The following is an 11,532-nucleotide window of genomic DNA, read 5'->3' on the forward strand; positions in this document are numbered from 1 at the left end:
AGAGCATATGCACCAAGACAAATTCCTTGTGTGTCCAATCACTCTTGGCCAATAAAATTCTATTCTATTCTATTCTATTCTATTCTATTTGGAGAAGAGGGAACCTGGGATATCCAGTTCTGGATCTTACACTGTCGTGTCTAATTTAGTCCTTGGGGTACCTCAAAAATGTGATGGATGGAATGCTGGAGATGGAATCATAGAATGTTTTGCTATGGGACAGAATGTTGGGAAACAGGATGGAATGTTAGCAGTTGGCCATTAACACGCTGGGAGTTAATGAGATCCATGGTTCTCAGCCATCCTAAAGCAGAATTATACCAAATTTTACTTCTTGGAGAAAAATCATGCAGTCTGTAAAACAAACAGATTAACTGGCAGCCCACACCCATTTGTCCTCTTGGCAGTTTGTTTGTTCTACTAATTGCTAGGCTGAGTTCATACGGTGGGTAAGTGTTTCATTATGACAACCAGGAAAAACAACCCACATTTATCTAAAACAGGGGCGTCAAACTGGATTTCATTGAGGGCCACATCAGGGTTGAGCTTGAACTCAGAGAGTCAGAGGGGAATGTGGGGCGTGGCCATGGTTGGCATGACATGTGACTCATGTCAGGGGTGCATATGGTGTCCATGTGCTAAGGCAGGACTTCCCTGAGACCAAGGATGAAACGTCGGTTGTCAGAGAACCAGTTGCGAAGAGAGCACGGGGCTCCGCCCATCTGCCAAGACGTCGCCATTTGGGTTCTTTTACCCTCTGCAAATGCACAGAACGCTTTGCACATATGCAGAGGGTAAAAGAACCCAGATGGCGACATCCAGGCAGGTGGGCGGAGCCTCACATTTCCTTCGCGATTGGCTCTCTGATGACTGACAGGCACAAGCGAACCGGGACCATTTCACCCTGCCTGAGAAGTTCCCTCACTCTCATTATAACATTTATTTATTTATTCATTTGTCCAATACACAAATTATTATTATTATTATTATTATTATTATTATTATTATTATTATTATTTATTAGATTTGTATGCCGCCCCTTTCCGTAGACTCGGGGCGGCTCACAACACAATAAAAACAGTTTATAACAAATCTAATAATTTACAATTTAAAATATTTTTAAAAAACCATTATTAAACAGACATACACACAAGCATACCATACATAAATTGTATAGGCCCGGGGGAGATATCTCAGTTCCCCCTGCCTGACGACAAAGGTGGGTTTTAAGGAGTTTGCGAAAGGCGAGGAGGGTAGGGGCAGTTCTAATCTCTGAGGGGAGTTGGTTCCAGAGAGTCGGGGCCGCCACAGAGAAGGCTCTTCCCCTGGGGCCCGCCAACCGACATTGTTTAGTTGACGGGATCCGAAGAAGGCCCACTCTGTGGGACCTAATTGGTCACTGGGATTCGTGCAGCAGAAGGCGGTCTCGGAGATATTCAAATACATAGGAAGAAAAATAGACATGTGGTAATATATATAAGGGTAAAAGTGAACTTAGAGGAGAGGATATATGAAAGGAAGAGAATATATATGATAAGTGAGAGAAAGGAAAGACAATTGGACAGGGGACGAAAGGCACGCCAGTGCACTTATGTACGCCCCTTACTGGCCTCTTAGGAACCTGGAGAGGTCAATCGTGGAGAGTCTAAGGGAGAAATGTTGGAGGTTAGGGGTTGATACAATTGAGTCCAGTAATGAGTTCCACGCTTCGATAACTCGATTGTTGAAATCATATTTTTTACAGTCATGTTTGGAGCGGTTCGTATTAAGTTTGAATCTGTTGCGTGCTCTTGTGTTGTTGCAGTTGAAGCTGAAGTAGTCATTGACCTGTAGGACGTTGCAGCATATGATTTTGTGGGCAATGCTCAAATCGTGTTTTAGGCGCCGTAGTTCTAGGCTTTCTAGGCCCAGGATTGTTAAGTCTATTTTCGTAGGATATTCTGTTTCGAGTGGAGGAGTGAAGGGCTCTTCTGGTGAAATATCTTTGGACATTTTCAAGGGTGTTGATGTCTGAGATGTGGTATGGGTTCCAGACAGATGAGCAGTAGTCTAGGATGGGTCTGGCAAAAGTTTTGTAGGCTGTTGTGAGTAGTGTGAGATTGCCTGAGCAGAAACATCCCTCCCTCCCTCCCTCCCTTCCTTCCTTCCTTCCTTCCTTCCTTCCTTCCTTCCTTCCTCCTTTCTTCCTTTTCTTCTTTTTCCTTCCCTCTCTTCTTCCTTCCCCTCTTCCCTTCTTTTTCTTTCCTCTTTCCCTTTCTCCTTCCCTGTCCCTTCTTGCAGGCTCAAATGCAAAGGGGGAAACATTTATTTTTTGTAGCCCACCCCGACATCCCAGGCTCTGTTTTCTCTGGCAGAGGCAACATGGGCCAGGTCCTTTGCTGCTTCCAGGCTCGCCCCACAGGCCAGCTCTAAGCACCCCATAGACCAGATCCAACCTCCAGGCCTTGGGTTCTTCAACTCCTGGACTAAAACAAAAAGCAACAGATCCAACACTGTTGATTTGGACTTTATTTATTTGTTTGTTTGTTTATTGTTAGAGTTGGAAGGGACCATGCGGGTCATCGTCCAACCCCCTGCCTAAGCAGGAACCCTATAGCATCCTAGCCAAATGGCAATCCAATCTCCTCTTAAAAATGTCCAGAGTATTGGAGTTCACAACATCCGCTGGTAGGTTGTTCCACTGGTTGATCGTTCTGACCGTCAGGAAGTTCCTCCTTATCTCCATGTTGAATCTCTCCTTGGTCAGCTTCCAGCTATTGTTCCTTGTCCGGCCCTCCGGTGCCCTGGAGAATAAAATGATCCCCTCCTCTCTGTGACATCCCCTCGTATACTTGTAGACTGCTATCATGTCCGCTCTGGCCCTCCTTTTCTCTAGGCTATCCATTCCCAGTTCCCTCAGTCTCTCTTCCTAAGTCTTGGTTTCCAATCCCTTAATCATTTTGGTTGCTCTTTTCTTCACCTTCTCCAGAGTTTCAATGTCTTTTTTGAAGTGTGGTGACCAGAACTGAACACAGTACTCCAGGTGTGGTCTGACCAGGGCATAGTAGAGTGGTATTAAGACTTCCCTGGTCTTGCAGTGTATTCCCCTGTTGATGCAGCTTAGGATTGTATTGGCTTTTTTGGCTGCTGCTGCACATTGTTGGCTTATGTTTAGTTGATTGTCCACCAAGACTCCGAGATCTCTTTCACTGTTGCTACTGCTGAGAGGGGTTTCTCCCAGGCTGTATGTGTGTCCAGGTTTTTTTTTATTCTCGTATCCCCCTCATGTGCCCAAGAGCTGTCCAACAAGCAACTGATATGGGAAGAGGGGCATTTTGAAGCAAGAGAGCTTCCATCTTACCTCATAGTCCACCCCAGGGTCTCTCAACTGCTTATCTGACCATTTTCAAAGATGGGTTTGGGGAACACTTAAACAACACAATATAACTCCAAGTAAATCAAACTTCTGTGAAATCAAACTGTCCACTTAGGAAGCAACACTTATTTACAATCAATTTCACATGTTGTTGTGCACATTCAACTTTGTGCAGAACAAAGTATTCAGTGAGAATATTTCCTAGGATGTGTTATTTGGGTGTATTGACAAAATTGAACGGGTCCAAAGACGGGCTACAAGAATGGTGGAAGGTCATAAGGATAAAACGTATCAGGAAAGACTTAATGAACTCAATCTGTATAGTCTGGAGGACAGAAGGAAAAGGGGGGACATGATCGAAACATTTAAATATGTTAAAGGGTTAAATAAGGGCCAGGAGGGAAGTGTTTTTAATAGGAAAGTGAACACAAGAACAAGGGGACACAATCTGAAGTTAGTTGGGTGAAAGATCAAAAGCAACGTGAGAAAATATTATTTTACTGAAAGAGTAGTAGATGCTTGGAACAAACTTCCAGCAGACGTGGTTGGTAAATCCACAGTAACTGAATTTAAACATGCCTGGGATAAACATATAGCCATCCTAAGATAAAATACAGAAAATAGTATAAGGACAGACTAGATGGACCATGAGGTCTTTTTCTGCCGTCAGACTTCTATGTTTCTATGTTTCTATGTTTCCCTTTATTTTTTTTGAGCAGTATAGTTTGTTACTTCAGAAACCCAAATTAAAACAATATCTCTTCCTTTGCCAAAATCCAGGCCTGAGGCCAAATTGATAAGATAATGGCACACGCACTTGATTCCCATCCAAAAGTCTACTCATAAGATTAATCCTATAAATGTCGAGCACTGAATCCAGGTTCGTCAGGCAAAATACTCTTTGCAGGCTTTTCTCCTCCAGGGGCACGAACGTTGACTTCTTGCAAAGAGCACTCTCTAAACTCCTCCCCTTAATTCAATTCCATTCAATCTATTAGATTTGTATGCCGCCCCTCTCTGAAGACTCGGGGCGGCTCACAACAACAATAAAAACAATATTCTAGCGAAAACAAATCTAATATTAAAAAGCACATTAAAAACCCTGTCATATTTAAAAAGCAAACAACACATACATTTCCAAACATAAATATAAAAAAGCCTGGGGGAAAGGTGTCTCAACTCCCCCATGCCTGGCGGTATAGATGGGTCTTCAGTAATTTACAAAAGACAAGGAGGGTGGGGGCAGTTCTAATCTCCGGGGGGAGTTGATTCCAGAGGGCCGGGGCCGCCACAGAGAAGGCTCTTCCCCTGGGTCCCGTCAAATGACATTGTTTAGTCGACGGGACCCGGAGAAGGCCAACTTAAATACTCTCGGGGAATGTTGACTACACACAGCTGTGCTCACTTCTTCTTTCTGATCTTTCTCAACTGCTCCTGCCAGCCCCATATCCTTCTCACCCAAGCATTCAGGATTGGGTCCCTCATCTCTTTGTCCTCAGATCCTGGCTAATCCCCAGTTGGGGGCTGCAAATCCCCAGTTGGGGGATCTATAGCCTCTGAAGGCTCCTCACACCCGGACTCTCCCTCTTCCTCTGGCTTCCAGCAGCCACACAGGCCGGTCGTGCCCAGCTGTCTCTGGCTCATGAGGCTCGAAGTCCATGGCCAAAGAGCTGGCTGCGAGCCAACCACAACAGTTGCAAACATTTCATCCCCATTCAGGGAGATGCAATCCAAAGTCCACTGAAAATGTCTGCTCACTTGGGGGTGAAACGCTTGCAATCAAACTCTGGAGAAGGTGAAGAAAAGAGCAACCAAAATGATCAGGGGTCTAGAAACCAAGACTTACAAAGAGAGACTGCGGGAACTGGGCATGGGTAGCCTAGAGGAAAGGAGGGACATGATAGCAGTCTACAGGTATACGAGGGGTTGCCACAGAGAGGAGGGGATCACTTTATTCTCCAGGGCACCGGAGGGCCGGACGAGGAACAACGGCTGGAAGCTGACCAAGGAGAGATTCAACATGGAGATAAGGAAGAACTTCCTGACGGTCAGAACGATCAACAAATGGAACAACCTACCAGCGGACGTTGTGAACTCCAATACTCTGGACATTTTTAAGAGGAAATTGGACTGCCATTTGGCTAGGATGCTACAGGGTTCCTGCTTAGGCAGGGAGTTGGACTTGATGACCCGCATGGTCCCTTCCAACTCTAACAATCAATCAATCAATCAATAAATAAATAAATATTGTCAAGCTCAGAGCTCAAATCAACAACGTATGTTGAAACATGGCTTCAGGAAAATATATACGTTTTTAAAAGCCTTTACCACTGTATTAATAGAATAACGATAGAATAACAGAGTTGGAAAAGAATAATGAGTACAATGATAAAGTCATTAAAGTTACTAATATAAGAGAGAAAAGCTACACTGCTGTCAAGAGGAAATATTACCACTGCAAGGCACTATTATACCATGGAAAAATATAGAGGATATGAAAGCAATCACAGAGAAATGGATACGTTAATGGATAAATTAACAAGATATATGTGTAATAATAAGCAAGAGGAAAAAATATATATTGTTATAAATGAATAAGCTGCAAAAACAATTAGCCTGCAATTCAGCAGGTGTAAATATTAAGCTCTGATACCAAAACAACCCATGTATAAAGCACAATGCTTTATTCCGTCTTGAGTGTATACAGTGATCCCTCGATTTTCGCGATCTCGATCTTCGCGAAACGCTATATCGCGATTTTTCCCACCCGATGACGTCACTCTCTTCCTTCCTTTCTCATCTTTCTTTCTCTCTCTCTTTCTCTATCTTGCTTCTTCCTCTCTCACACTCTCTTCCTCCCTCTCTCATCTCTTTCTTTCCTTCTCTCTCTTTCTCTATCTCTCCCCCTCTTGCTCTCGAGCGGCAGGCGGCGGGCAGGCGAGCGGCGGGCGGGCAGCAGCGAGGAGCCGAAGATCAGGGTTTCCCCTTTGCGTGGGCGGCGGGGAAGACCCAGGGAAGGTTTCTTCGGCCGCCCAGCAGCTGATCTGCTCGGCAGCGCCGCAGCAGCGAGGAGCCGAAGATCGGGGTTTCCCCTTTGCGTGAGCGGCGGGGAAACCCCGATCTTCGGCTCCTCGCTGCTGCGGCGCTGCCGAAGAAACCTTCCCTGGGTCTTCCCCGCCGCCCACGCAAAGGGGAAACCCCGATCTTCAGCTCCTCGCTGCTGCGGCGCTGCCGAGCAGATCAGCTGCTGGGGGGCCGAAGAAACCTTCCCTGGGTCTTCCCCGCCGCCCACGCAAACTCCACCATCTGCGCATGCACGGCCATGGAAAAAGGGCGCGTATGCGCAGATGGTGTTTTTACTTCCGCACCACTATATCGCGAAAAATCGGGTATCGCGAGGGGACTTGGAACGTAACCCTCGCGATACTCGAGGGATCACTGTATATGTATGTTGTCATCCCCCTTGTCCTTTCACTCTTCTTCTCTTTCTTCCTTTTTTCCTACGGATTTCTATGCATAAATAATTGTGTAATTTTATGCACTTTGTAAATGTTGTATTGTTGTATTGTGTATACCCCCTTTTTAATGTAAATAACTAATAAAGTATTTTTCAAAAAAAAGGAAAAGACCTTAGAGGTCTTCTAGTCCAAATCCCAGCTCTTTCAGCACCAGGAGGATCTGCAGCAGGATCAGGTGAAAAAAAATAAACTATCTCTCTCTCTGTTTCTGTTGTGTTTGGGCCTGGGCCAGCCGTTGCTCCCACAGATGGGAGAGACATGGCACAAAGTGAATGCGAAAGCCTGGCTGACAGCCAGGAAGATGTGGCAGACAGCCAGGAGGACGAGGCCACTGGGACGCAGGATTCAGCAGACAGACCAGGGGATTTGGCATGCAGTCCCTCAGACAGTCTTTTGTCCCTGGGTTCTTCTGCAGATCAATATATCGATCTGTGTAGCCGAAGAGCTATGCAAAGAAGGGATCACTTTAAGGAGTATTACAAGTCATTATAGGAGCACCTGGGCTGGGTGTGGTTCTTATACTGAGGGCTGGGTATGGTTCCCTTAATGAGGGCTAAAGGGATAAAAGGGAACAAAGGCCAAGGTAAACTGTGGCTGTTTATCTGTGTTATTTTGTGGTTCCTGCTCTGAAGTTTCTGTTTCATGCCGTTGGAGTTTTCAACCCAGCTTTTTCAGACAAGTGGGAGGTGAAAACTCTGGGACTTGCTGTTTTCTCCAAAGATTCAAAAGGACTCCTGAAACGTCTTTGCTCATTCCAGGTTGTCTTTGTTTGTTTTTTCCTGTGTTTTTCTATGCGGCTGAAGTAAGCCTTGCACTATCATTGTTTTCGGACACTAAGAACTGTTTTGAGTAACCCTTTTTTGTTTATCTAATACAAGTTTGCTGATTAGCAGAGCACGTGTGTGTTTGATTTCTTTTCCTTGGACTGTTACGCATTGCCTGAGCCCAGTCAGGCAGAACAGTTTCCACTGTCAAAATAGTCAGGGGAGGCAGTGGGAAGAAGACATAATGTGACAGCCTAACCTGGCCTCTAGAAGCTGGATATTGTGATATTAAAATGCCTATTTGGGATCTAATCATCCAGATGTATCTTCTTCCTATTGTTTCCCTATGTTTGGTTTTCACCCAAGTAGCATTCGGTGAACACAGATAGATTGGAAGTCGCAGAAGTGGTGTTTAAATATTTGTGTCTCTGATGACGTAGAATATTTATAGCTCAGGGTTGAAATTTATTATTATTATTATTATTATTATTATTATTACTATTAATAATAATAATAATAATAATCATCATCATCATCATCATCATTTATTGGATTTGTATGCCGCCCGTCTCCTTAGACTTGGGGCGGCTAACAACAATGATAAAAACAACATGTAACAATCCAATACTAAAACAACTAAAAGACCCTTATTATAAAACCAAACATACACGCAAACATACCATGCATAAATTGTAAGGCCTAGGTGGGAGGAATATCTCAGTTCCCCCATGCCTGACGGCAGAGGTGGGTTTTAAGGAGCTTACGAAAGGCGAGGAGGGTGGGGCAATTCTAATGTCTGGAGGGAGCTGGTTCCAGAGGACCCGGGCCGCCACAGAGAAGGCTCTTCCCCTGGGTCCCGCCAAACGACATTGTTTAGTCGATGGGACCCGGAGAAGACCAACTCTGTGGGACCTAACCGGCCACTGGGATTTATTATTTATTCATCAATCTAATTTATAAATAATTTGTGAACACATTCCCTTTGTGGAAAGATGGGCGGCAAATCAATTTAATAAACTAAAAATAAAAACATGTCCAGAATACCTTCCTCCTCCTATTTTCCTAGTAACAACACCCCTGTGAACAGCTTGCCTTCAGAAGTTGTGGGTGCTACACCATTGGTGGCTTTTAAGAAGGGATTGGACAGTCACTTATCAGTAATGGTGTAGGGCCATGATGGCGAACCTACAGCACACGTGCCACATGTAGTCATATCGGAGGACACGCGAGGTATTGCCCTGTGTCAGCTCCAGTGCACGTTAGCCAGCTGATTTTCAGCCTTCAGGAAAGCCATTTTGCCCTCCAGAGGCTTCCAGGACGAAGAGCGAAAAAACCCCGCCAAAAATGGCAAACAGGAAGTTTGGAAAAATGGCCTTCCAGTTTACCGGTTGTGCTGTTTTTTACACTCCGGAGGTTTCATGGAAGCTTCCTGAAGCCCAGGGTGTGAAAAACAGCCCAACAGGCAAACTGGAAGGCCATTTTTCCCAACTTCCGGTTTGCATGTTTTGCCATTTTTTTCACCATCCCAGGCTTCAGTGAGGCCTGTGTGCATGCATGGGGATGGGGGGAGAGATTGTACACATGAACAGGGGCAGAGCATTGGGTTGTGGGAGGAGGGAATGGATGTGGGCACATGCCCGTGCTAGGACACTCATACACCCCTTTTTGGCACGTGAATTTATTTGTTTGTTTGTTTGTTTGTTTCTTTGTTTCTTTGTTTCTTTGTTTTGTCCAATACAAATTGAAAGTTGAAGAGAATAAAAACGTGTAGTAGTAAATATCAGGGAAGGGATAGAAGAAGAGATATGAGAATACAATACATCAATGAAGAGTAGAGGAAAGATATATGGATGGGAGAAAAGATATATAAAATATAGGAGAGGCAATTGGACAGGGGACGGAAGGCACACTAGTGCACTTATTCTCGCCCCTTACTGACCTCTAAGGAATCTGGAGAGGTCAACCGTGGAAACTCTAAGGGAAAAATGTTGGGGGTTGGGGGTTGACACCACGGAGTCTGGTAATGAGTTCCACGCTTCAACAACTCGATTGCTAAAGTCATATTTTTTACAGTCAAGTTTGGAGCGGTTGATATTAAGTTTGAACCTGTTGCATGCTCTTGTGTTATTGCGGTTGAAGCTGAAGTAGTTGTTGACAGGCAGGATGTTGTAGCATATGATCTTGTGGGCAATACTTAGATCATGTTTAAGGCGTCGTAGTTCTAAACTTTCTAGGCCGAGGATTGAAAGTCTAGTCTCGTAGGGTATTCTGTTTCGAGTGGTGGAGTGAAGGGCTCTTCTGGTGAAGTATCATTGGACCTTTTCTAGGGTGATGATGTCCGAAATTCCGTGTGGGTTCCAGGCAGGTGAGCTGTATTCGAGGATGGGTCTGGCGAAAGTTTTGTAAGCTCTGGTGAGTAGTGTGAGATTGCCAGAGCAGAAACTACGTAGGATCAGGTTGACAATTTTAGAAGCCTTTTTGGTGATATTGTTGCAGTGGGCTTTGGCACTTAGGTCATTTGATATTAGTATTCCAAGGTCTTTTACTGCATGGGGGTTGTTTGTCAGATTTAGTTTATTTAGTTAGAATTGGTGTAAGGTCTCCTACTCAAGCAGGAGTCTGGACTGCAAAGACCTACAAGATCCCTTCTAGCTTTGTTAATCTATTATTAATCTGTTAACAACTGCAGTAAGAAAGTTCTTAAAATGGGGCAAAAACTCCTTTAACAAAGGTCTCCTTTAGCAACAGAAATGTTGGCCTCAACTGTGGTTTTAAGTCAAGGACTACCTGTAGTTTCAAAGTCCGTTGCTTTAATTGCCACAGATATCCTAGAACAATGATGGCGAACCTATGGCACGGGTGCCACAGGTGGCACGCAGAGCCATATCTGCTGGCACGTGAGCCATTACCCTAGCTCAGCTCCAACATGATGTGTGTGCAGGTCAGCAGATTTTTGGCTTGCACAGAGGCTCTGGAAGGGTATTTTTGGCTTCCAGAGAGCCTCCGGAGGGATGGGGGGGCATTTTTACCCTCCTCTGGCTCTAAGGAAGCCTTTGGAGCCTGGGAAGGGTGAAACACGAACCTACTGGGCCCACCAGAAGTTGGGAAACAGCCATTTCCGGCCTCCAGAGGCTCTCTGGGGGGTGAGGGAAGCTGTTTTTGCCCTCCCCAGACATTGAATTATGGGTGTGGGCACTCCTGCATGTACTATGGGTGTGGGCACTCCTGCATGTACTGCACGCCCATGTTCTTTCGGCACCCGACGGGAAAAAGGTCCACCATCACTGCCCTAGAATAACACCAATCTTTGTCCTTGTTTTGAGGCTATGTTTTTAACCTGTTTAATGTTTTATATCCCTGGACTTTAAAAACAAGACTTAAGGAAGCCATAAATGGGCAAAACAATTCCCAGCTAATCAGCTACGAGGAAAAGACAAGCTCGCCTCCCTTTTGATTAGATTAGCTGATAACTTGGAAAGCCTTTCTGCCTTTATTTTTTTTTAACAAGCATGTCTCATGGTTCATTGGCTTTGAAAGCATCTGGATCGGTTTTAAGGAAGAATTGCTAGATTCTTAGGAGCCATGTGGTTCATCTCCAGGTCAAGAATGGAACTTCGAGTCCTCTCTCTTGGCAGCTGAGCTACTAAGGCAAGATTGAAAAGTGTCTGTCAGGGATGAAGACGTATAAGCAGTGAAGAGCTACCAAAAGTTTTACTACCACACTGTGGATGTGGCTTATGCATTTCCTTTCAACATCTTTCAGTGCAAATTGTCCTCGGAGAGGGGCGGCATACAAATCTAATAAATTATTATGGAATCCAGGAAGTGATCACCTTGACGTCCTTAGCAACCTGCCGGTGACGTCAAAGCTCTGAATGCCGAACATGACCCCGAA

Source organism: Erythrolamprus reginae, chromosome 2, assembly GCF_031021105.1.
Source record: "Erythrolamprus reginae isolate rEryReg1 chromosome 2, rEryReg1.hap1, whole genome shotgun sequence".
NCBI classification, from domain to species: Eukaryota; Metazoa; Chordata; class Lepidosauria; order Squamata; family Dipsadidae; genus Erythrolamprus; species Erythrolamprus reginae.